The sequence below is a fragment of the Orcinus orca genome, chromosome 12 (genome assembly GCF_937001465.1).
Source record: "Orcinus orca chromosome 12, mOrcOrc1.1, whole genome shotgun sequence".
Lineage (NCBI taxonomy): Eukaryota > Metazoa > Chordata > Mammalia > Artiodactyla > Delphinidae > Orcinus > Orcinus orca.
The window spans coordinates 45,495,842-45,519,704 of NC_064570.1; the positions used below are offsets into that span (position 1 = coordinate 45,495,842).

General features: G+C 38.6%; 1 long non-coding RNA gene across 1 annotated transcript in view; it reads left to right on the forward strand.

Moving 5' to 3' along the window:
* LOC125960696 (uncharacterized) overlaps window positions 1-23,863 on the forward strand; it is a 337,743-nt gene that overhangs the window by 153,151 nt on the left and 160,729 nt on the right. The window contains exons 7-8 of the long non-coding RNA XR_007470626.1: window positions 4,421-4,905; window positions 15,355-15,457. This is a non-coding gene — a long non-coding RNA (uncharacterized LOC125960696). The remainder of the gene's footprint in view (window positions 1-4,420; window positions 4,906-15,354; window positions 15,458-23,863) is intronic.

Consider the following 23,863-nt stretch of genomic DNA (forward strand, 5'->3'; position numbering starts at 1 on the left):
TCCTGTTTGTTTTGGTTTGCAGGTGCCACTCCCCCTTCCCCCTTCCTGTGTCATAGTTGCTTTGAGAACAAGCTCTTTAAATTGAGATAGTAGCCAATTCCAAATGCAGAGAGAAAAAGAAAATCTTATCTGTTTCTCCAAAAAAAATGTAATTGAGGCAGATTTTTCCTAGGATCTAAGTTATTCTTTGGCTGCAGATGTACCTTTGGAAGGGGTACAGCAGGGTCTCCCCACACAAGAAGTAAACCAGCTGGGTGTACTTCATACAACAGATGGATTTTGACCGAATTTGAAAATCATGATTTTGTAAATCAAATTACATTTTAGGGGCTTCCCTGGTGGCGCAGTTGTTGAGAATCTGCCTGCCAATGCAGGGGACACGGGTTCGAGCCCTGGTCTGGAAAGATCCCACATGCCACGGAGCAACTAGGCCCGTGAGCCACAACTACTGAGCCTGCGCGTCTGGAGCCTGTGCCCCACAACAAGAGAGGCCGCGATAGTGAGAGGCCCGTGCACCGCTATGAAGAGTGGCCTCCGATCACCGCAACTGGAGAAAAGCCCTCGCACAGAAACGAAGACCCAACACAGCCAAAAATACATAGATAAACAAATGTGGGGTTTAAAAAAAAAAAAAATTACATTTTAAATTCAGCAGAGAAATTGGCATTTAAAAGGAATTTCCCAGCAGATCTTTTGCCAAGAGTATAATTATTATTTATTTCTTACTACAAAAATTTCCATATGCAATAAAACCTCAGTGAAGCAGAATTTTCAAGGCATTGGGGAATTCTTGTTATTTACTTCTTCTTTGTTTTTGATTGACAAAGGCTTAACTGAAAGAAAAAGATCCTGTTTCCAACTTTTGTTGAAAATCTTTCTAAAATGCTTAAAATTGATTTTTTAAAATTAGTGGGTAGTGGATATATAATCAAGCTTTCTTGGTGATTAAAGATTTTTGCAGCACATTTCTGTCAGCTAGATAGTGATAGAATATTAGGTTGAATTTGCATTGACTGTAAAATGATACACTGAAAACGAGTTACTAGAATATTAGAGTAAAACTTCCAGTTTTACTTATTTTCAGTTGATATTTTACCTAAGTATTCAGCAGAGAAGGATGTTGGTTTACTTAGAAACTTTTGTTGGTTGTTGGGTCTTGGTTGAAGTTTAACAGATTTACCTAATGAGTGTACATGTATGTTTAGAAAAACTAATAAGTAGGAACTGAACTGAGTTAACCCAAAGTTAGATGTTGAAGCCCAGTGGTAGTCTTTGTTTTAACATTTTGTTGTTACTAAGATTAAGAAGCAGCTCTCAAGCAGGCCGTGTTCAAATCTGTGACTTGGGCAGCCTTCTGTAGATGGAGAGGATGGGAAGGGAAGCCAAGTTTAGCACCTTGATTGCTCACCTACACAGGGATTAATTTAAATTCAGTAAAACTTATTATACATTTACTATGACTATTAATCCCTAACTCTTGGTGCCCCTGGAGGTACAAAGATAAACAAGAGATGGCCCCAACCTCACAGAGCTCACAGTTTAGGGTGGGAAAACTCTGGTATATGAAGGTGGGGTGGAGTCATGGGGTGATCCAACCAAGGGATGTATAGTTCGGGAATCCTTAAACCCGTTTAGGTGGTGGATGCCACTGAGGAACACAATGGAATGCTGATCCATTTTATATCACTACAGAAACTAGAATTGATCTTAAGAGCCGAAAACATAACTACTTAAATCTATATATGTACTGTAAGATCACAACTGTGAACTCCCAGGCCCACAGAATAACCGCAAGCTGTTGAGCTAAGCAGGATGGACGGTTCCCTAATTTTTTTTGTTAATGTTAACACGCACCTCATTAATCCATGTTGTCATTTGCTAGCACTTGTAGCCAGACAAACAGTAACAGGTGCCCAAATTTGAAGGAAATGGAGACTTGAGAAAATTCTATCCACTAATTTAGTTTAAAACTCTGATTTGAGAAATGATGATCCCTCATTTCAGTAGCAGCTCAGAGAACCCCAGGGCTCTGTTGGAAGGGTACGCGAGCGTCTGAGGTGCTGAGAGAATGGGCATTGTGTCCAAAAAGATTTATCGCCTTTCCAGCCCCAGCCAGGCAGTCCCTCTAGAAAGTACCCGCTCTGTTCCTGGGAGCGGGGCGGGGTAGAAATTTCTAAATGGTAGGTATGCTCCTGGCTCAGCTTTATACCTTTCCTTGGCACTAATATTCCTTCAGAAAGTAGCTGCTCAATAAGAAAACTGTTGAAGAGTGCCACAAGCTGGAATTTGGAAAAAATTTCCCTATAAAAACAATGTTATAATGATTATTAGGTTTAGATGAAATGGTGTTAAATTCATAATAAAAAGATGCAAATGGGTTGAATAGATTTTGTCTGCTGGTCTTGGAATTTATCCTCCTATTTATGACATTATTTATAGGGAGTGGTGATCTCTTACTTTTTTAGCTTCAATTAGCAAATATTTATCTCAAGACTATCACGTGCCAAGCAGCTTCTGGACGCGCTGGGTCTGTTTCCTCTTGTATTAAATGGAGACAAAAAGAGTTCTTCACCTCATAGGATTGTTATGAAGATTAAATGAATTATAATATGTAAAGCTGCTCTGAAGAGTGTCTGACTTATCGAAAGTGCTTAATAAATATTAGCTGGCCATTCTCAGTATTATTGTATAGCAGTGTAATAGCCACTGTCCCTCCCCACAGGGAAATTCAAACAAACAACTTTCTAGCTGGGACCTGCCTGTATTCTGCCTGTGTTCTGCTCTTTAAGGGACCAGCTGTTCTCTTGCAGGTGGGGCTGGACTGCCCTGTGAGCAGTTGGTATTTGTCTGTGTGGTTTGACTGGTAAGCAGAGCCCTTTTCACTTTTCCCCTGGGGCTGAAGGACAGCAGAGCAGGGAAGTGGTGGGGAGCTGCTGGCGGCTTCTGGAAACTCTAACCAGTGGCCTCGCCTCATGGGAATTGCAACTCTACCCCCCCCCCCCCCGCGTGTTTACTTGCCTTCGGGGAAGGACCGAGTCTGTGGATATGAGGACTGCTGGCTTGCACACCTACTCTTGGAGGCTCTCAGCTTTGTGGACATGTGGGTCTCCCACTGCCTGTGGAAATCCTGTGAAGATCAAGTTTGCTGGTTTGATATAAAGACTTTCTGTCCTGATCTGGAGGAAGCAGGCAAGAAGAAAAATCGGACTTTTTCACTTTTCAAAATATGTCAAAGTCTTAGAGTTAGTTTCTTCAATGATAAAGTTCCAGAATTGTTTTGGACATCCTAAAGCAAAAACACCAGCTTCTGAAGCTGTCAAAGATTTGGGATGAAATTTTTACATGCTTCCTGCTGCTAAGCCTTGCGTAGCTCAAGTTAGTCCCAAGAGGATTGAAGAGTGCAAGAACTACACTTTCATGCTGTTGAAAATCTTGGTAAAATGAAGCTTATTACCTCCTGAGTAACACCAAGGTATACAACTCTGTCAAGTTTAAGACGAACGGTGACAAGGGTAAATAGGAACTGTTCCTGGCAGAACCGAGTGGAGGACTGTCCTCCACAACTGATACTCATTTCACCATTTAGAGGCTACTTTTATCTTTTCTGACTAGTCCGTCATACTTAGCCCCTCTGCTTTCAGGGGTCTTCTGTTAATTTTGGTTGGGGTTTCCCTAAATGCCCATTCTTATCACATGGTAGAATAATTTCCATCCATTCAACCAACAACTTCTATATGTTTTCATTCTTCACTGGTTTCCATGTTACCCATAAGGACCTGGCCTTTATGGGAAACAAAACAGAATAGAACAAAAACTAGGTATAAAGCCATTTAACCAAAAGTATATAGATTCAGTTTTCAATCTTGGTAGAATTTGCAGAATTTTATTATGTTAATTAAAAGTTTTCAGCTTCAAACTTGGACCGGGCTTTACTAACAGAAGACATATTTGTTTTGTCCTCTGCTCTCAAAGTTCCTTGGAAAGTAACCATCTGGGGGAAAGCTTATGAAAGTATCTCTATATCAGTATCTACTATGGGGAATACTGGACACTTTGAAGAAATACTCAGTCTTACTTTGGTATCATCTTTGGACACTGAGCTTAGTTTTAACTGGTTCTACAGTTAAAGGTGGGACATGAAACCGGTTTTCATCAGCACAGAGAAGCTGTTAGTAACTCAAGGACTGAATACCGCCTGTATCTTTTGAATGTTGGTGGATAGAGGAAGTGGCCTCAAAAACATGCAGGTAGACTTCAGATAAATCCTCTTTTTATTATTAGATCTTTCAAATTGATCATTGATATAGTGATCCTTCAGATTTAATATAGGACTGATGCTTGGATTTGCAAACAGGGAGTACAGAAAAAAAAACAAAGGGTATCTAACTGCTGAGATGATGTCTTCTGTGTTCTGTTTCAGTGTCAAACATTTCAAAAGACTGTAACTCTACACTAGAATCTTGATACCGCTATGGCAGCAGAGTATTCTTAGAGCTCAGGAGCAAGGGTTTCAGGAGGAAGAGAAGCAGAAGCATGAGGCACATGTCAGTGGAATCTCACGTCTGTAGCTAGACCCACTGTTTGACAGAAACCGGCCAGCTGTGATGGTAAAAGTGACTTTGGGGCTTATTTCGAAAGTACTTAAACATTGTGACTCACTGAACAAAGCTGATTAAGGAAGAAGTACAACTACCTGTAACCAAGATTGATGACCTTGATTGAATGAAGAAAAATTTACCTGCCTTGAGATGGAAAGATTGAGAGAGAGAGAAGTAGTATTGTGTGATGGATTCACCATATACTTGGGATCTACCCCATTCTAGTTCTAGCTGTGTGACACTGGGCAAGTTGCTTAACCTCTCTGGCCTCATTTTTCTCACTGTACAGTAAGGATATATACATGAGGTTAGTATAAAATAAAATGATGAACAGGTAAAGGGCTCAGCCCAGTGGCTGGGGCATTAAAAGAAAAAAAAAAACCTGAATAATTGTAAGTAGTATCCTTTATAGTGTTACTGGTATTTCAAGAATAAGAACTAACATGAAAAAGCAATTTTAAAATTAGGGAAGAAAAATATGTACATTTACTTTTTTAGGAGGTAAAGTTGAGATGACTATCAACATCAGCCATGGAATTCACTCAGAATTTTGATTCGTACTTTTTTTTTTTTTTGCGTTACGTGGACCTCTCACTGCTGTGGCCTCTCCCGCTGCGGAGCATAGGCTCCAGACGCGCAGGCTCAGCGGCCATGGCCCACGGGCCCAGCCGCTCCACGGCATGTGGGATCTTCCCGGACCGGGGCACCAACCCGCGCCCCCTGCATCGGCAGGCGGACTCCCAACCACTGCGCCACCAGGGAAGCCCTTGATTCGTACTTTTAAGGAAAATACCGATATTAATTTTACTTTCTCTAAAGATAGTTTCATACACCAAAGTCATTTTATTTTGAAGAGTCTGAGGAAATGAGAAAATTAGAAAGGAAATAGCATATGAGTGTGACTATATTATAAAACAAGTGGCAACGATGAATGTGAGAACACATTTACCTTCTTAGCTTCTCCGGATCAATGAAGAAGATTTTGTGAGTACAAAGTGGAAAATTCAATATTCTTACTATTTAATCCTTTGGTATAAATAAAGATATTGTTATAATTAAGCCATACTTTTTAAATGATACTACACTCTTTTAATTTTAAAGCTAGATGGCTAATTATGCTGTATTTAAAAATTTTTAACTTTAGCATTTGCAAAGTGCTTTTAAAGTTTTTTGAAGCACTTTTCTGCTCTTTTAATAATTCAATCCCCAGAGTAATCTTCTAAGGTAGTCAGAGCAAGTATGGTACTATTTTTTACATTCTGCAAATGAGAAAAAAAGCAAAGGAGGTTGAATGACACAGCTAGTCGGGGATGGGGTTGGCACTCAGTAATGTTATGCTTAGAACTTAAATTTGTTTAGAATGTGTAGTTTGAAATCAATTAGATTGATCTAACAAACAGTCCTTGACAGGAGGAAGAATATTTTTTTTAATCTCCATTTCACTCTTTAATCTCAACGATGAGTCCTCACAATGTGTCTTCCCACTTAATCATACCACCTTCTTGTCAGAGTTCTCTGTAAATTATATTCCATTTTTTTTTGGAAAATGATGTCTTAATCTACAGTATGATTATGTGGCACCTGTGTACTCTTTCAAATGAATAATTGTCACTGTTAAATTGACTCCAGACCCTCAGATTGTCAAATTTAGTGAATAGTTGGGTAAATATTATAAACTCCAATCTCATATTTGGGTGAAAACTGAAAACTTCAGTCATCCAGATATCTGTAAATACTAGATGATTGAAACATAGTTCTTTTACTTTTTCATATAGACCCATTGTCTCATGTATTGTAGATACGACTTGAGTGAGGAAAGTTTAGGAAATGTTTCTGAGTGCCCCATCAAGTGCTTGTTGGTTTGGGGTGTTTTCACATGCTTTTTTTTTTTTTTTTTTGCAGTACGTGGGCCTCTCCCGTTGCGGAGCACAGGCTCCGGACATGCAGGCCTAGCGGCCATGGCTCACGGGCCCAGCTGCTCCACGGCATGTGGGATCTTCCTGGACTGGGGCACGAACCCGTGTCCCCTGCATCGGCAGGCGGACTCTCAACCAGTGCACCACCAGGGAAGCCCCACATGCTTTCTTTTAAGGAAACTTTCTTTCACTCTCCAGAGTCTGGCCATACTTGGGACCTGCTGGACGACAGATACTCATCTATTAGTTCCTAGCGGGGCTCCAGCTGGTGTGACTTTCACACATTCTTAGAGAGGATCCATCTACAGCATATGCTGAAAATGACAGTGGGAGAAAAGAAGCAACATCAAGCCAGCTGCCTTTTTGCCCAAGGCAGACTGAAGAGAAACCCTTCGAAAAATAATGCTGTACGTTTGAGATGTCATTCATAAACAAAGGGAAACTGCTTCCTATCTTTACACTACTTTGAAATTCACTCCTCCCCTCTTGACCCCAGCTTCTCTGAATCAGTTGAGTCACTTAAGTGATGGGAATTAAATGCTGTAGAAGCTGGAACACATGTTTAAAAGAGTTTTGAGAAACCTTACTTAGGGCTTCCCTGAATCAAGGTAAATAAGGAAAGAGTCACCTCTTCAGCCCTTGGGAACTTCTCATGTTTTGCTTAGTAAACACCTGTAAATTTTATGGCCTGTAGTGCTTTCTTTGAGTTTGGGCCCCTTGCATTGTGTTATTTCTGCTTTTATCTTTTTTTGTGCACAAGCCTTGTTTCCCAATTAAATTGAGGAATAGGACACATTTTATAGTTGTGTATCTCTTTAAGTTCTTACATATTTACCCTGGAAATCTACACAGAGGAGATACTCAACACAATGGTTACTGCTAATAATAATTACAGATTTCCTCTTGGAGATTCTGATACTCTCCATCCCCCACATGGGAATGGAGAGTGTATCGCTTTCCTGGAGAGGCATTTGTGACTTTAGTAAGTTGACAAGGGGTGTGTATAAGCATGGCTGAGTTGGAAAAAAGACTCAGAAATTCTTTAGAGAAATCAGTTTAAATTAAATATCAAAGAGTCATAGCATTCCCCCTGCTTAAGAGATCTAGTTAGATTAAGCAAAAATGTAACAGTCTGTATGATCAGGCCACCCAAGATGTCTGTTCTCTTGCTCTCTGTACATCCCTCGCTGGACCAGCGCCTGCTTCACCTACCCTCTACTCACATGACTGACCTTCCTATATACTTGCCCCCAACCCAGCTGGTGATTGTTCTAACATTTAGATAGAACATCTCCACCTGATAGCTTTTCAAAGGGGCGGTGAGGGGCCTGCCCCCTGCTAGTTTCCCTGGTAACCCACGAGCCAACCTGACGTCAGTTCCCCCTATAAATGGTAACCTCCCCCCTCCCTCCCGGAGTGAAGACTGCAGTCACATCCTGCCATCGTCAGCCGCGCATGGTGGGGTGTTTCTCGGGGACCTTGCTTCAGACGTGTAAGCTCGCCCACCCTCTAAAAACCATTGATGTCTCTGTCACTGACTCTGGGCTCTAACTTTGGTCTTGAAGCTGGGCCAGTACAGGGTGCAGCCCAACACAGCCCAAACTAAGTTCAGTCAGTGTGAAATTTTTTCCTTCCTTGTAGTTAGTTCACCACATTTTAGACAAGGAATTAGCTTCAAAGACTTTGTTGGGAGACAAGATAAATTGTATAAGTGCAATTGTTTTTTCATTTGGAGAAGACAGAGAGAAAGATCTATTTACTCAAAGGACCAAGAGAGTCACACAAACTTCACTGAGCCTAAGTAAGTAGTATCTTAATTCTCAAAACAAGCCACACTTGAGCTGATAATCACACACAGGAAGGTGTTTCAGCTCACCGCCATAATTACAATAACCTCAACAGCGGCACACCTCTCCTTCTCTACCTCCCTCCCCTTGTGCCCACTTCAAACTTTAAATCTACCTTCATTTTATTGGGAGGAGCATCTTGACTTGTGTCAGTAAATAGTACTTTGGAAGCTGGTCATTCTGGGAAACAGCAAACAAGAAGGTCCTAATGGAAATGGAGACTTCCTTCATGGGTTAACTATGGAAACAGGCATTTCTTTTTCCTTCCTCTGGTGGAGACAGATTTTTCTTCACTATGTCTTTGTGTGTGTGTGTGTGTGTGTGTGTGTGTGAAGTCATCAAAGTAATAGCACATACCATTCCAGGGATTTAAAAATAATACATGGCTGCGAAGTGGAAAATGGAGGTAATTACTATATTTGTGTAGTTTGGGTCAACTTCCTTTTGAACTGTACAAATAAGATGTCTATTTTTCAGATAATTGCCTAATTTTTGCCAAGGCAGTTTGTTTACATGGCACAAATAACCTGAGTAAACCTAAAGAATGCCTTGAGTGGGGCTATCCCTCTCTATGTTGTGTTCATAATGGCATTTAAGGTTGGCTTTAGAATTTTAAGATATATTTACATAGTGTGTATCTCTCAAAACTACTTCACTCTGTATATAAATAGGGTTTGCTTTGAAAGACATTGGACTGGGACTTCTCTGGTGTTGCAGTGGTTAAGAATCCGCCTGCCAATGCAGGGGACATGGGTTTGAGCCTTGTTCTGGGAAGATCCCAGATGCCGTGGAGCAACTAAGCCCTTGTGCCACAACTACTGAGCCTGCGCTCTAGATCTTGTGAGCCACAACTACTGAAGCCCATGCCCCTAGAGCCCGTGCTCTGCAACAAGAGAAGCCAGCACAATGAGAAGCCCGTGCACAGCAACAAAGAGTAGCCCCCACTTGCCGCAACTAGAGAAAGCCCGTGCACAGCAACGAAGACCCGATGCAGCCAAAAATAATAAAAAAAAAAATTATGAAAAATAAATAAATGAAGGACATTGGACTTTCTGCCTGCTCAAAATACCTCTGCTAGACCTCATATCACCTTGGTTGGAATTTCCTTTCATTAGCAGCCAGTCTGATCCCCAGAGACTAATTTGCTGAGTAAACTTCTGTGTCATTTAAACTTAGACTCAATTTCCTCATTTGTAAATTAAGAGGTTGAAGAGCTCTACTTTCTCTGGTCTGTTTTTCCCTGTTTCCTTCCTTCTCTCTCCAAATCACTTAGTTTTGTGTTTAGTGTTTTTCTGTATTCAATTTGCAAAGTGTTATAGATAATTTTAATTATACTGCAATCAAAATGTCAACTTCTAAGGAAAACAGATTCTAATTGACTAGGATTGCTCTTAAGCACTTTCTTATCAAGGAAGTGTTCCCTCTGCAATTCCCTGATAACCATTCTCTGTAAAGACTCAAAGAAGTTCTTAACCTCCACTCGAACTTCCTTTCTTGTTTCAGACCTTTACATCATCTTCATTACCTTCTATGCTTCCACTAGTGAGCTAATGGCTACAAGTAGTTGATATAGAGATAGCTTCAGTTTAATCAGGTCTTCCTTTTTTTGGAACATTAGGCAGTGAAAGCAAAATAATTTTCTCTACTGTCTCATAACATCTTGAACTGACAGGCACACACCTCTGTTGGGAGAGAGATACTTAATTTTAGTAAGGCCAGGCCTGCTTCCTATGTCCACCACTATAGGCCTTTTAGTCTTAATCTCAGAAACTCTCAGCTAGCTCTGTCTCCCTCAGTTTGTGTCTAGCAATAACAGTTGTGCAGTGAAGGAAACACACACCTAAACACACACACACATACACAATGCAGAGTCTCATATGTGCAGTGTCTCCTAGTATGAGTAAAATATCACCTGATGGATACATTTGGAGGAGGATGGGTCGAAGAAGAGATTGTCAGGTTTTTTTAATTGAGATATAATTGATACACAACATTGTATTAGTTCCAGGTGTACAACATAATGATTTGATATTTGTATAATAGATACCGGGAAGTGATCTTCATAGTAAGTCTAGTTAACATCCATCACCATACATATGTACAGAACTTTTTTTCTTGTGATGGAAGCTTTTAACATTTATTCTCTTAGCAACTTTAAATATGCATTATAGCATTATTAACTGTAGTCACCATGCTGTACATTACACCCCCATGACCTTTAAAATTTAATTAATTAAATTTTTGTAGATAGGTCTTTATTTTTATTTTATGTTATTATTATTATTATTTTAAATTATTCAACTTATTTAAACTAAAACCAAACAAACCAATTCACCCATTTTTTTCCACCACCTATCCCCAGCCTCTTGCAACCACCAATCTGTTCTCTGTATCTATGAGCTTGGTTTTTATTTTATTTTTTAGATTTCACACATAAGAGAGATCATGTGGTATTTGTCTTTCTCTGTCTGACTTATTTCACTTAACATAATGCCCTCGAGGTCCATCCATGTTGCTGAAAATTGCAAGACTTCATTCTTTTTTATGGCCAAATAATATTCCATTTTATATATATGCCACATCTTCTTTATCCATTCATACATTAAGGAATATGTAGGTTATTTCCATATCTTGGCTATTGTAAACAATGCTGCAAAGAACATGGCAGGGTGTGGAGGGCAATATATCTTTTTGAATTAGTGTTTTTCATTTTCTTCAGATAAGTACCCAGAAGTGGAGTTGCTGGATCATATGTTATTTCTATTTTAAAATTTTTGAGGAACCTCTATACTATTTTCTGTAGTGGTTGCACCAGTTTACATTCCCACCAATAATGCACGTGGGTTCTCTTTTCTCCGCATCCTTATCAACTCTTGGTTATTTTTTGTCTTTTTGATAATAGCCAAATAGTGAGGTAATATCTCATTAAGATTTTGATTTACATTTCCCTGGTGATTAGTAATGTTGATGATCTTTTCATGTGACTATTGCCCATCTGTATGTCTTCATTGGAAAAAATGACTATTCAGATCCTCTGCCCATTTTTTAATCTGATTATTTGTTTCTTTGCTATTAACTTGTATGAGTATTTTTTTAAAAATTAGTTTATTTTGAATATTTTAATTTTATTTTTTATACAGCAAGTTCTTATTAGTTATCTATTTTATACATATTAGTGTGTATGAGTTCTTTATATATTTTGGATATTAATCCCCTTACCAGAGCTATGATCTGGAAATACTTTCCCCCATTCAGTAGGTTACCTTTTCATTTTGTTGATGGTTTCTTTTAGTGTGCAGAAGATTTTTAGTTTGATGTAGTCCAACTTGTTTATTTTTGATTTTGTTACCTTTGCTTTTGGTGTCAAATCCAAAAAACTATTGCCAAGACTGATGTCAAGGAGCTCACCATCTAAGTTTTCCTCTAAGGGTTTTATGGTTTCAGGTCTTACATACAAATTTTAATCCATTTGAGTAAATTTTTGTGTATGGTGTAAGATAGTGGTCTAGTTTCATTCTTTTGCATGTAGCTGTCCAGTTTTCCCAACACCATTTATTGAAGACACTGTCCTTTCCCCATTGTATATTCTTGGCTCCTTTGTCATAAATTAATTGACCATATATGCGTGGGTTTATTTCTGGGCTCTCTATTCTGTTCCACTGATCTATGTGTTTGTTTTTATTCAAGTACCATACTGGTTTGATTACTGTAGCTTTGTAATATAGTTTGAAATCCGGGCATGTGATGCTTCCAGCTTTGTTCCTTTCTCAGGATTGCTTTGGCTATTCAGGTGGGACTGTCAGCTTTTAACTCTAGAAGCCTGAAAGTACCGACCTTATAGTTAGGTATATTTCCACATGGCACACAGACATTTATTGAGTATCCATTATGTGTTAGCCATGGGGCTGGGTTCCAGGTGGGAAGTATACAAAGCTAAACTGTGTGCTTGTTGAATTCACTTTCTAGCAATGGAGCTCCCCCCACTCCTGATATGCCTCATAATTTGTGTACCATTAAATGTTTAGTCCAGGCAAAATTGCCAAGTTTAGTTAGTTAGTTTAGTCTTGAATAGCACCTGATTCCCACCTGAAACTGTAAATCGTCTCAGGTTTACTCAGAACTTGGCTTTCATACAGATACCTCACGTTCCAGTCTCAATGAAAGGTGAGCAAACCTTGAGGATGCTCTCAGTAGTTCAAGCATGAGCTTAGAAAAGTACACCCAGATGAGGACTGTTGATTGAGAAAGCTTCATATCACTTTCCAGATTGAAAGTGATTGCAAAGAAAAGGACATTTCCACCCACCTTCCCATCTTTCCTTCTGCCCTTCCTTTCTTCCTTCCTTCTTCTTTCCTCATAAAGGCTATAAATGTTAGTATAGTCTGTTGGAGTTTCCAGAAGAATAAGCACTCCACCACACATTGTGCACTTTCTTTATTAATCAGAGTGAGATTGAGACTTATGAAATACATCTTAGAGACAGCCCAAGAAATCTCTCAAAATTTCTCCACTTTGTGATTCACTTTTACACGTGACAATTTAGAAGCAGACAGTGATGGGCTACTCTAAAGTAAGTTACAGCCCCCAGTTTAACCGTTACTTCCAACAGAACCTCAGTATTCTTTAGAGCTATCAGTTGATCGCTTGTGCAAACTCATGCTGTCATTCCAAACGTTCCTGCCCAGTTTCTGCTGCCAGGAGCTGTTGAAGCTGTTGAAACCTTTCCTTAAGACAGTATGTGTTTTCCCTCTGATGAGGGATTTAATCTGATTTATTGGGGAAATCATTTTTTTGAGAATGATTAATATCTTAACATTAATCCTTTATTTGTCATTTTAACTTCTTAAAGATTTTTACCTTTATTATTTCCCTTTTATTGTTTCAACTTAATGTTTGTTCTAATCTTAACTTAGAAGTATAATCTCTTTTATTTATTTGAACTTTTGGGCTGAGTGGGTATAGTTAAAAGAGAAGCGTTTCAAGAAACATGGTCATAGACAAGAAAACAATCCTAATGAGAGTGAACATGACCCATGTCCAAGCCATAATTTAAAACTCCTCAAATATTACTTTCTTTAGGAAACCTTCCCCAAGATATAAAGTAGGGAGTTAAAGGAACAGGTAAAAATAATCTTTCTAAAATTATCTTTGAGGGTTTTCTTATTTCACTCATGACTCTTATTTCACTCATCGTATATATATTAAGAGCAATGCCTTTTTTTTTCCATCGTAGGGTTTAAGCTTTTTGAAGTGAAATGTGTAAGTTTTGATCTTGAATACAGATCCCAACCCAATTTAGTTGGTCTTTTATACCCCAAGTAATCAAAAGGTCCAAGCTGTTCTTATAAGAACTTCACATCGTATGCTGATTCTGATTCCCGTAAACAAATATCAAAACATCCAAGCGTATAGAGAAAATCCATCTTGAGGGTTGAAGCAGTAGAATGGGTTATCATATTAACTCCTGGCCCATGGCAAGTCTATTAATGTTTACAAGGAAAATGCGTTTCCTTGTTCATTTATTCATTAAACAGTTAATCTTTTTTGCAAGCCTCCTATGTGTAACAACAGCCATTCCAGATCAGGGGCGGTCAAACTATGGCCTGCAGGCCAAATCTGGCCAGCTGCCTGTTTTTGCACAGCCCATGAGCTACGAATGGTTTCCACATTTTGTTGTTGTTTGTTTGTTTTAAATATTTTTAGGCCAAGCCGTGGTGGCATGTGGGATCTCAGTTCCCCAGCCAGGGATTGAACCCATGCCCCCTGCCTTGGGAGCATGGAGTCTTAACCACTGGACCGCCAGGGAAGTCCCTCACGTTTTTAAATAATTTAAAAAATCAAAAGAAGAATAACATTTTGTGGAACGTTAAAATTATATGAAATTCAGATTTCAGTGTTCAGAAATAAAGTTTTAATGGAACACAGACACACTCCCATTAGCTATGGTCTACAGCTGCTTTTATGCTAACAAACCAGAGCTGGGGTAGTTGCAACAAAGACTGCATGTCCTACAAAGTCTAAAACACTTACTGTCTGGTCCTTTACAGAAAAAGTTTGCCAATCCCTGTTCTAGCCACTGGGAATTCAACATGAGAAACATAAGAAAATTTCTGCACTTATGAAATTACATTATAATGGGAAAACAAACAAAAAGAATAAATGAACAAGATTGTTTCAGACCTTTGAATGTATGATAAAGACAATGAAACATTTGATGTGATGGATAGTGAAGGTGGTTAATTTAGATGGGGTGGCCAGAGGAGGCCCCTGTGATAGCGAGTCTGAGAGCTGAAGACAAGGAGACAGCCATGAAGCATCTGGAAACAAAGGGTCCCAGTCAGAGGGAACAGCAAGTGGTAGGTCTCAGGAACAGGAAAGCGTGGCTGGATCACAGAGAGATGGGGAGAGTAGTGGGTGAGATCAGAGAGGGAGCTCGGGTTAGGTAGGGGCCAGCTCACAGAAGGCCTCTTAGGATGTCAGGTGTGTATTTTTCTCTATGGGCAAAGAAAAATTCTCTGAAAGCTTTTATGCACAGGAATGATATGATCTGAATTACATTTTAGAAAGATCAACTTGATGATTGTATGGAAAAGAGATTCTAGTGGAAGTCAAAGTGGACACAGACCATCAGGGGCTGTTGTAGTGGACCCAGTGAGAAAGGGTGGTGGCTTGAATTATGGGTGCAGCTAGGGGGAGGGGAAGAATTGGATAGATTTAGAGCTTAGCTTGGAGGTGAGCTGTCAAGGCTTGCTGAGGTGGAAGGTGAAGGAAAGAGAAAAACTGAGGATTACACTTGGGTTTTTGGCTAAGCTGGTGCTATTTCCTAATGTAAATTGTACTCAAAACTATTAAAATATATGAACTTATGTCTCAAACAGGAGTTCCTATCTATGTAATGGGTGTTTCTCACCCATTACAAGGTATAGATGTAGTTGTGTATCTATACCATGGTGTCTTACTAATTTTTGTCTTTACTCTCTTTCCTGAATGTAGGAAATAATTGATATCATCCACAAAGGCATGTTAACCAAGAGGAAAGACGGCTTTTAACTTCAAGTCCGCGTGTGGACCTCTTTCTGCAGAGACTGAGGAAGAGGTAGGTATGACCATGAAAAACAAGCTTAATACCACTTGTGAAGTTTGCCTCACACAGGTGATCTGTTGTTGATTTGTAGTTAACAGGGAAGTAGCCAGATTTCCTTGTGGCATTCTCACTATTGCTCTTAATTCCAGCAGATATTTGGAACATTGATTCGGTTGTTTTAGTTCAGCCTGTTAGAGGTATCGAGTTGATGCAGCCAGCCAGCCAAGCAGCAGTAACCTGTATTTCCCCCCCGGCTGTAGAAATATTGTGTTTGCAGAAAGAAAATGTGTTTCTCCCAGTTTTGTCAGCATGATCAAACATTAATGATGTGTATCTGCAAAAAATTGTGAGAAAATTGGGGGTATCATCTTACCAACACTATCATTAAAAAGATGAGAGGAAGAAACTGAGAAACCTTTACTAGATTTTTTCCCCTATCTTCTATAAAAAGAACCAGAACTTTAAACCTCCCCACAGGTGATCATTTTAGTTACACTAATGATCCATAAAGATTACATGATTTTGAACAGTTGCGGTCACTGAAATGGTTGAAAAGATAAAATGAACTGGGTGATAGGATGGTTGTGGTAATCAGCATCAGACTCTGTACAACTTGTGGTAGACTGAGTGTGTGTGTGTGTGTGTGTGTGTGTGGAGAGAGACAGAGAGAGAGAGAGAGAGATGGAGAGAGACTTGAACTTGAGTTCAGGTTTGAGTGGCTAGCTGGGTGATGACAGCCTTTACTGAGACAGGAAACCTGCAGAGGGAAGCCACTTGGGGGATGAGGGGAATGACTTCAGTTTGGGGCCTATGTTGCATTTGGGTTTCTCATGGATATCCATTTGGAGACATCCAGGAAGTGGTTGGAGATATAGGTCTGAAGTTCATAGAAGAGATTGAGATGAAAGATTTAGGGCGACTTTAGAATCTTGGGAGTAAATAAGATAGCCCAGAGAAAATGTGCATAGTGAAAAAGGCTGATATTTACTCTCTAAGGAATAGGGATAAGAAGAGAAACTTGTAAAGGAGACTGCAAAGGAGCAATCAGAAAGGTCTATACTAAATCACTAGAGTGAAGAACCGTAGAAGCCACAGGAAGACTATTTTTAAAAAGTAATCTATGGTGTCAAATGCTGAAGAAAGGCAAGTGCTAGAACAACTGAAAATGTACACTGAATTTATTCATACATAGACTTTGGTGATCTTGGTGAGAGCTATTCTGGTAGAGCAATTCATGGCAGAGAAAACTAGATTGCAGTGAATTAAGGGGGAAGTGGGAAGTGAGGGAACAAAGTGAGTACTGTCAAGTTTTTCAGGAAGTTTGACTGTGAAGAGTAGAAATGCAATAGGGCATTGGATTAAAGAGGTCTTGGAAAGAAGAAGATTTCCCCCTTTCCCACCATAAGACTTGAGCCTGTTTAAATACTGATGAGAAGGTTTAATAAGCGAGAGAGATTAATTACAGATCAGCGTCCCAGAGAACACTAGGATGGATTTCATCGTACTTGTCGAGGGTTTAGCTTTATATACAATGATGGATAGTGCTATTTTTCCAGTAGTAGAAGAGAAACGGAGAGTTGAAAACAAGGGTAGATTTGATAGGTTAGATAGAAGTTGAGAAGCTCCCTTATGATGACTTCTCTTTCTCCGTGGAGTAGGGGGAAAGGTTATGGGATGGAAGTGCAAGGTAAAGTGTAGCTATCAGAGATTTGAGGGGAGGGAAGTGAGATTAAAGCAGCATGGGAAATGATCATGGCTAAGGAATCCTGGTAGGTTCCCTGACAGCCAGCTTGGAGAGCCCAGCAGAGAGTGATGATCACAGATTTACGATTGCAAATTGCCCGGTTGCTACTTCTCACCTGCACCATGCAACACTGAACCAAACCTGTGAAGTTTCATGGAAAGAGTAAACAGTTGATTGATTGTTCTCCACAGCCACTATGGAGAACAGTATGGAGGTTCCTTAAAAAACTAAAAATAGAACTACCATATGACCCAGAAATCCCACTAGTGGGCATAACCCTGAGCAAACCATAATTCAAAAAGATTCACGTACCACAATGTTCATTGCAGCACGATTTACAATAGCCAGGACATGGAATCAACCTAAGTGTCTGTTGACAGATGAATGGATAAAGAAGATGTGGCACATATATACAATGGAATATTACTCAGCCATAAAAAGAAACGAAACTGAGTTATTTGTAGTGAGGTGGATGGACCTAGAGTCTGTCATACAGAGTGAAGTAAGTCAAAAAGGGAAAAATAAATACAGTATGCTAACACATATATATGGAATCTAACAAAAACAAAAAGTTCTGAAGAACCTAGGGGCAGGACAGGAATAAAGACACAGATGTAGAGAATGGACTTGAAGACACAGGGAGGGGGAAGGGTAAGCTGGGACGAAGTGAGAGAGTGGCATGGACATATATACACTACCAAATGTAAAATAGATAGCTAGTGGGAAGCAGCCACATGGCACAGGGAGATCAGCTCGGTGCTTTGTGACCACCTAGAGGGGTGGGATAGGGAGGGTGGGAGGGAGACACAAGAGGGAGGAGATATGGGGATATATGTGTATGTATAGCTGATTCACTTTGTTATACAGCAGAAACTAACACACCATTGTAAAGCAATTATACTCCAATAAAGATGTTAAAAAAAAAAGTGAACAGTTGAGTTCACCTGGAGGTGGGGTTTTGCCAAGCAGATGCTATGGAAAGACAAGGGGGTAGGGGAATCTAGAGTACTGGTAAGAGAGAAATCAGAATGTTCAAACCATGAAATCTATGCAGGATAATTATGGAAATTAAGATTGGAGAGGGCTGTTGGGCAAGGAAAGAGTAGCAGAGGACTGAATGTCCTGATAAACTTCCAGCACTCATTCTAGATTCAATATGCATTTGATAGATATTCAGTTGATAGTAGAAATATATAGATGGCTACTTCCAAGCCCAAATACCAAAGGTCAGGGGACTCCCACACGTATATCCCATTCCTCCATTACCAACACCTCTCTTCCAACTGGAGGGAACAGTTTATTAAATCAGAATATGTCACCCTGCCTCTGTACCTTTTGTCGTAACAATATCCTGTATTAATGCCTGTTCCATTCCTTTTTGCCTATTCAAATCTTACCCATCTTTTAATACTTAGCTCTCCCTTTATTCACAAAACTTTCAGCTGAGGGAAAGCAAGGGGAAAACAAAATTCCCTAACATTTATTGAGCACCTATTATCTTCCAGGAAATGTACCTTTCACGTGCAATTCTAATCTAATTTGGGCACTGGAGCGCTCAACTTCCTTTTGAATGTGAGTTATTTATATTGTCTTTAACATTATATGGCATTCTTCTATGTTTACTTGATTCAAGAGATTTTTGTGTCTATGTCTTACCCTTATACTGTGTACTAATTTTTTAACTTTTTATTTTATATTGGAGTATAGCCGATTAACAATGTTGTGATAGTTTCAGGTGCACAGCAAAGCGACTCAGCCATACATATACATGTATCCATTCTCCCCTACACTTCCCTCCCATCCAGGCTGCCACATAACATTGAGCAGAGTTCCCTGTGCTATATAGTAGGTCCTTGTTGGTTATCCATTTTAAATATAACAGTGTGTAGATGTCAGTTCCAAACTCCCTAACTATCCCTTCCCTCCACCCTCTCTGCCCCCATAACCATAAGTTCCTTCTCTAAAACTGTGAGCCTGTTCTGTTTTGTGAATAAGTTCATTTGTATCATTTCTTTTTAGATTCTGCATATAAGCATATCATACTATGTTTCTCTTTCTCTGACTTCATTCAGTGTGACAATCTCTAGGTCCATCCATTTTGCTGCAAATTGCATTATTTTATTCTTTTTAATGGCTGAGTAATATTCCATTGTATATATGTACCACATCTTCTTTATCCATCTTCTGTTGATGGACATTTAAGTTGCTTCCATGTCTTGGCTATTGTAAATAGTGCTGCAGTGAACATTGGGGTGGATGTATACTTTTGGACCATGTTTTTCTCTGGATATATGCCCAGGAGTGGGATTGCAGGGTCATACGGTAGTCTATAGTATTTTTTTTGATGGCTTAATTATGTTGTATTTTCTGTAGCACCTTTCAGAATGAATTGGACATGGCAGGTATAAATTCTTACTTGATTAAGAATATGAAAATGCAGATAATAGACTAAAAAGAATACGGAAAAAGGAAAGAAACGTGAGTGCCAACCATTATCCCTTGTAAATTCATGATATGTGCTGGGAACTGGGAAAAATTGAGAAATATTGCACTAGTGTTTGAAATATTAATATACCTTCTAAAAGTGGGTAATTTACTGCTCTTTCAGTAGACTCAGACCTGATACATTTATTATAGAATGTCTTATAGCCAATTCTACATAACTGTTTCATTTGAAAAGTAGCCAAATGTGATATATTGGGTGGAGACATAGATTTCTTTTTATTAGTTGTGTTCCAATATATTTATATGAGTTTATAATTCAGTAAAATATAATTCAGTATTTGACTTATTTTGAAAAATGCGCACTGTATAATTTGGGTAGTTGCACATTAGAATATCTGATAAGGGTTTGATATCCAAAATATATGAAGAACTCCTACAACTCAATAACAAAACAAAAACAATCTGATTAAAAAAGAAGGCAGAGGACCTGAATAGACATTTTTCCAAGGAAACCATACAGATGACCAATAGTTACATGAAAAGATGCTCAACATTACTAATAACCAGGGAAGTATAAATCAAAACTACAGTGAGATATTACCTCACACCTGTTAGAATGGCTCTTTCCAGACCAAAAATAGAGTTGGTGAGAATGTGGAGAAAAGGGAACCTGTGTGCATTGTTGGTGGAAATGTAAATTGGTGTACTCACTGTGGAAAACAGTATAGAGGTTTCCCCCAAAATTAAAAATTAAAAACTATATGATCCAGCATTTCCACTTCTGATTATTTATCCAAAGAAAATGAAAACAAAATGAAAAACACTAATTCGAAAGATATATCCACCCCCATGTTCATTGAAGCATTATTTATAATAGCCAAGATATGGAGGCAACCTAAGTGTCCAATGATAGATGAATGGATAAAGAAGATGTGATCTCTCTCTCTCTCTCTCTCTCTCTGTCTGTCTGTCTGATGGAATATGATGGAATATTACTCAACCATAAAAGAATGAAATCTTACCATTTGCAACAACATGGATGGACCTAGAGGGTAATATATTAGTGAAGTAATACCACATGATTGCACTTATATGTGGAATCTAAAAAACAAAACAAACAAACAAAACAGAAACAGACTCATAGATACAGAGAAGAACCTGATGGTTGCCAGAGGGGAGGTGGGTGGAGGGACAGGTGAAGTAGGTGAAAGGGGTTAAGAGGTACAAACTTCAGTTATAAAAATAATTCATGGGGATGTAATGTACATCATAAGGAATATCATCAATAATATTGTAATGACTTTGTATGGTGACACATGCTAACTAGAATTATTGTGGTGACCATTTCATAATATATAAAAATATTGAATCTCTATGTTACACACCTGAAACTAATATACTAATGTATGTCAATTATAATTCAATAAAAATTTATGTATTATTTAGTAAAGGTACTATTTAAAGTTAGCTAAAATTTTAAAAGACTTGGCCTGTTTAAAAAAATAGTGGTGTTTATGTCAGAGATGAAAACCAATAATTCAAATTTCAGCAGCAGCAGCAGAGTAGTTTTTTCGAGTTAAGACTGGAATTGGCTCATTAAAGAAATTTTGTAGCATCTCATCGAGAAATGGCTATGAAATTTTCTGTAATGAACCATCAAAACTTTCTTCTCTTCCTTTTCCAAATTCTCCTCCTACTTCATTTTTAGGAGGTTTATAATTTTTTTATATTCAAAAGCTAAGCTTCATTTAAAGGCTTTGCCAATATGATGTTCATTTCATAGACAAATTAATTCAAGCACAGACAAGTTATACATGTCTGAGTTTCTGCAGAAAGTTTTTGCCGGAACTAGCAATGGAACTGGAGTTTCCTATTTGCAAATGAGGTACTATTTTAGAACGTTACATGCTGTATATTTACTGGGCAAAGGCTGTCAGACTTGTTATACAAAGACAAATGGATCAGTTTTTCTTCCCTTTTTACAGCATTACCATCACCTTCTGCCTGGAGATTGTCATTTTCTTCATTAACCTCAATTATATTTACTAAAAGGAATGTTCATTTTAGTGAAAATTTACAAAGTATTTCAGTATTTTAAATGCTTAGCAGTTTCTTGCCATGGGAAAAGGAGAAGCTTTTTCAATTATAAATTTACAGTGACAGATAAATCATTGAGATGACAAAGGCTAGGCCATTTTAAATTTCATATGTATATATAGTGTTCTGATCCCTGGATATACCGTAAGAGTAGAGTCTATAGAAGCTACCAGAACATAATAATAACTTACATTTGTAAAACAAGTGTCACAACATGTTTTCATATGCTTTATTTTGCTTTCTAAACATAGTTGTTTTTCCTTATTATAATAGAAATACATGTGCATTATAGAAAAATTAGAAAACACAGACACATAAATGGAAGAAAAATAAAATCTGTTACTCTGAGTTAAACTCTTTGGACACTTTGAGTTTAGTTTCATACCATCCCCCCACCCATGTGGATGTGTGTAGATCATATACATAAAATTTTTACTTGCTTGTACACTTAATAGTTACATTTTACACACCATTATATACTAGTAGCTATATTTTTTATTTTTACAACATTGTTTTTAACAGCTGTATAGTACTTTATTATGTCAGTATAGTCTAATTTATTTAATCAGTTTCTGTTATTGGATAGTTGATTGTTTCTAACATTTCGTTATTACAATCAACACACTGGTAAATATCCATTTACATACATCTTTCTGTGCTTTCTTAATTATTTCCCGAGGCTAAATTTCCAGAAGAGGAAAATCCAGGACAAAGTTCTGGGCATTTTTAAGTCTGATAATTACTGCCAAGTTGTCCTCCACAAAGTCTTATAATTTGCACTCTGACCAAATACATATGAGACCAAATACACTCTTTCCTCACTAATAGAAATTAAACTATTAATTTGCATTGTCTCATTCTGATTCTTATAATAATTGTGATATAGACAGAACAGATGAGGAGAAATGTTAATTGTCACACATCTAGAAAGAAACAGGACTGGAGCTCAAGTTTTCTGACTTGCCATATCACATATTCCTTTTTTTTTTTTAATATCTTTTTTGGAGTATAATTGCTTTACAATGGTGTGTTAGTTTCTGCTGTATAACAAAGTGAATCAGCTATACACATACATATATCCCCATATCCCTTCCTTCTTGTATCTCCCTTCCACCCTCCCTATCCCACCCCTCTAGGTGGTCACAAAGCACCGAGCTGATCTCCCTGTGCCATGCGGCTGTTTCCCACTAGCTATCTATTTTACATTTGGTAGTGTATATATGTCCATGCCACTCTCTCACTTCATCCCAGCTTACCCTTCCCCCTCCCGGTGTCCTCAAGTCCATTCTCTACGTCTGCATCTTTATTCCTGTCTTGCCACTAGGTTCTTCAGAACCATTTTTTTTTAGATTCCGTATATATGTGTGAGCATACGGTATTTGTTTTTCTCTTTCTGACTTACTTCACTCTGTATGAAAGACTCTAGGTCCATCCACCTCACTACAAATAACTCTTTTATATCACATATTTCTTGCCGTCGTGCTGTCAATGATGGCAATTCCAAGTGCACGGTCAGGAAAGAACCTCTAGCAGGAATTCTTACACGCCACAGCCTGACTCATGTCTGTGTTGCTGGCAGTGCCCTGGCCTCCAGCCATTGGACTGTGGGTGGCACAGTTCTTGTGTTCTGAGGAAAAGGCCGTGTGGTCACCCTGCTTGTCCAGGCCAACACTGAAGCCAGTGGGAAAGGGAGGAGGAAAGAAAGTTAGAGGCAAAGAGGCAGTGGAGGGTGACCAAATTATAGACCTTGTAACAGCATGTCCCTAAAACCTTTTGAGTCTTGCCCCATTTTATGAGTAAAATAATCCAGGCCATCCATCTGACCTGAATATTTTAAATTAGTGAGTTTATTTTTATAATTTTTTTAATTGTAAGATTCACATAAATAGGATTCTGTTTCTGTTTTCATTTATACAAGTTATTCCAGGATCCAAATTCTCATAAGTGAAACAGAGGAGGTGGTGAAGGAAAAAAAATACTCTTTTGAATAGAAAGACATAAAAGTGGGATTGTTTTAATAAGAAATTTATTTATTTATTTATTGGCTGCGTTGGGTCTTCGTTGCTGTGTGTGGGCTTTCTCTAGTTGCGGCGAGCGGGGGCTACTCTTCATTGTGGTGCCTGGGCTTCTCA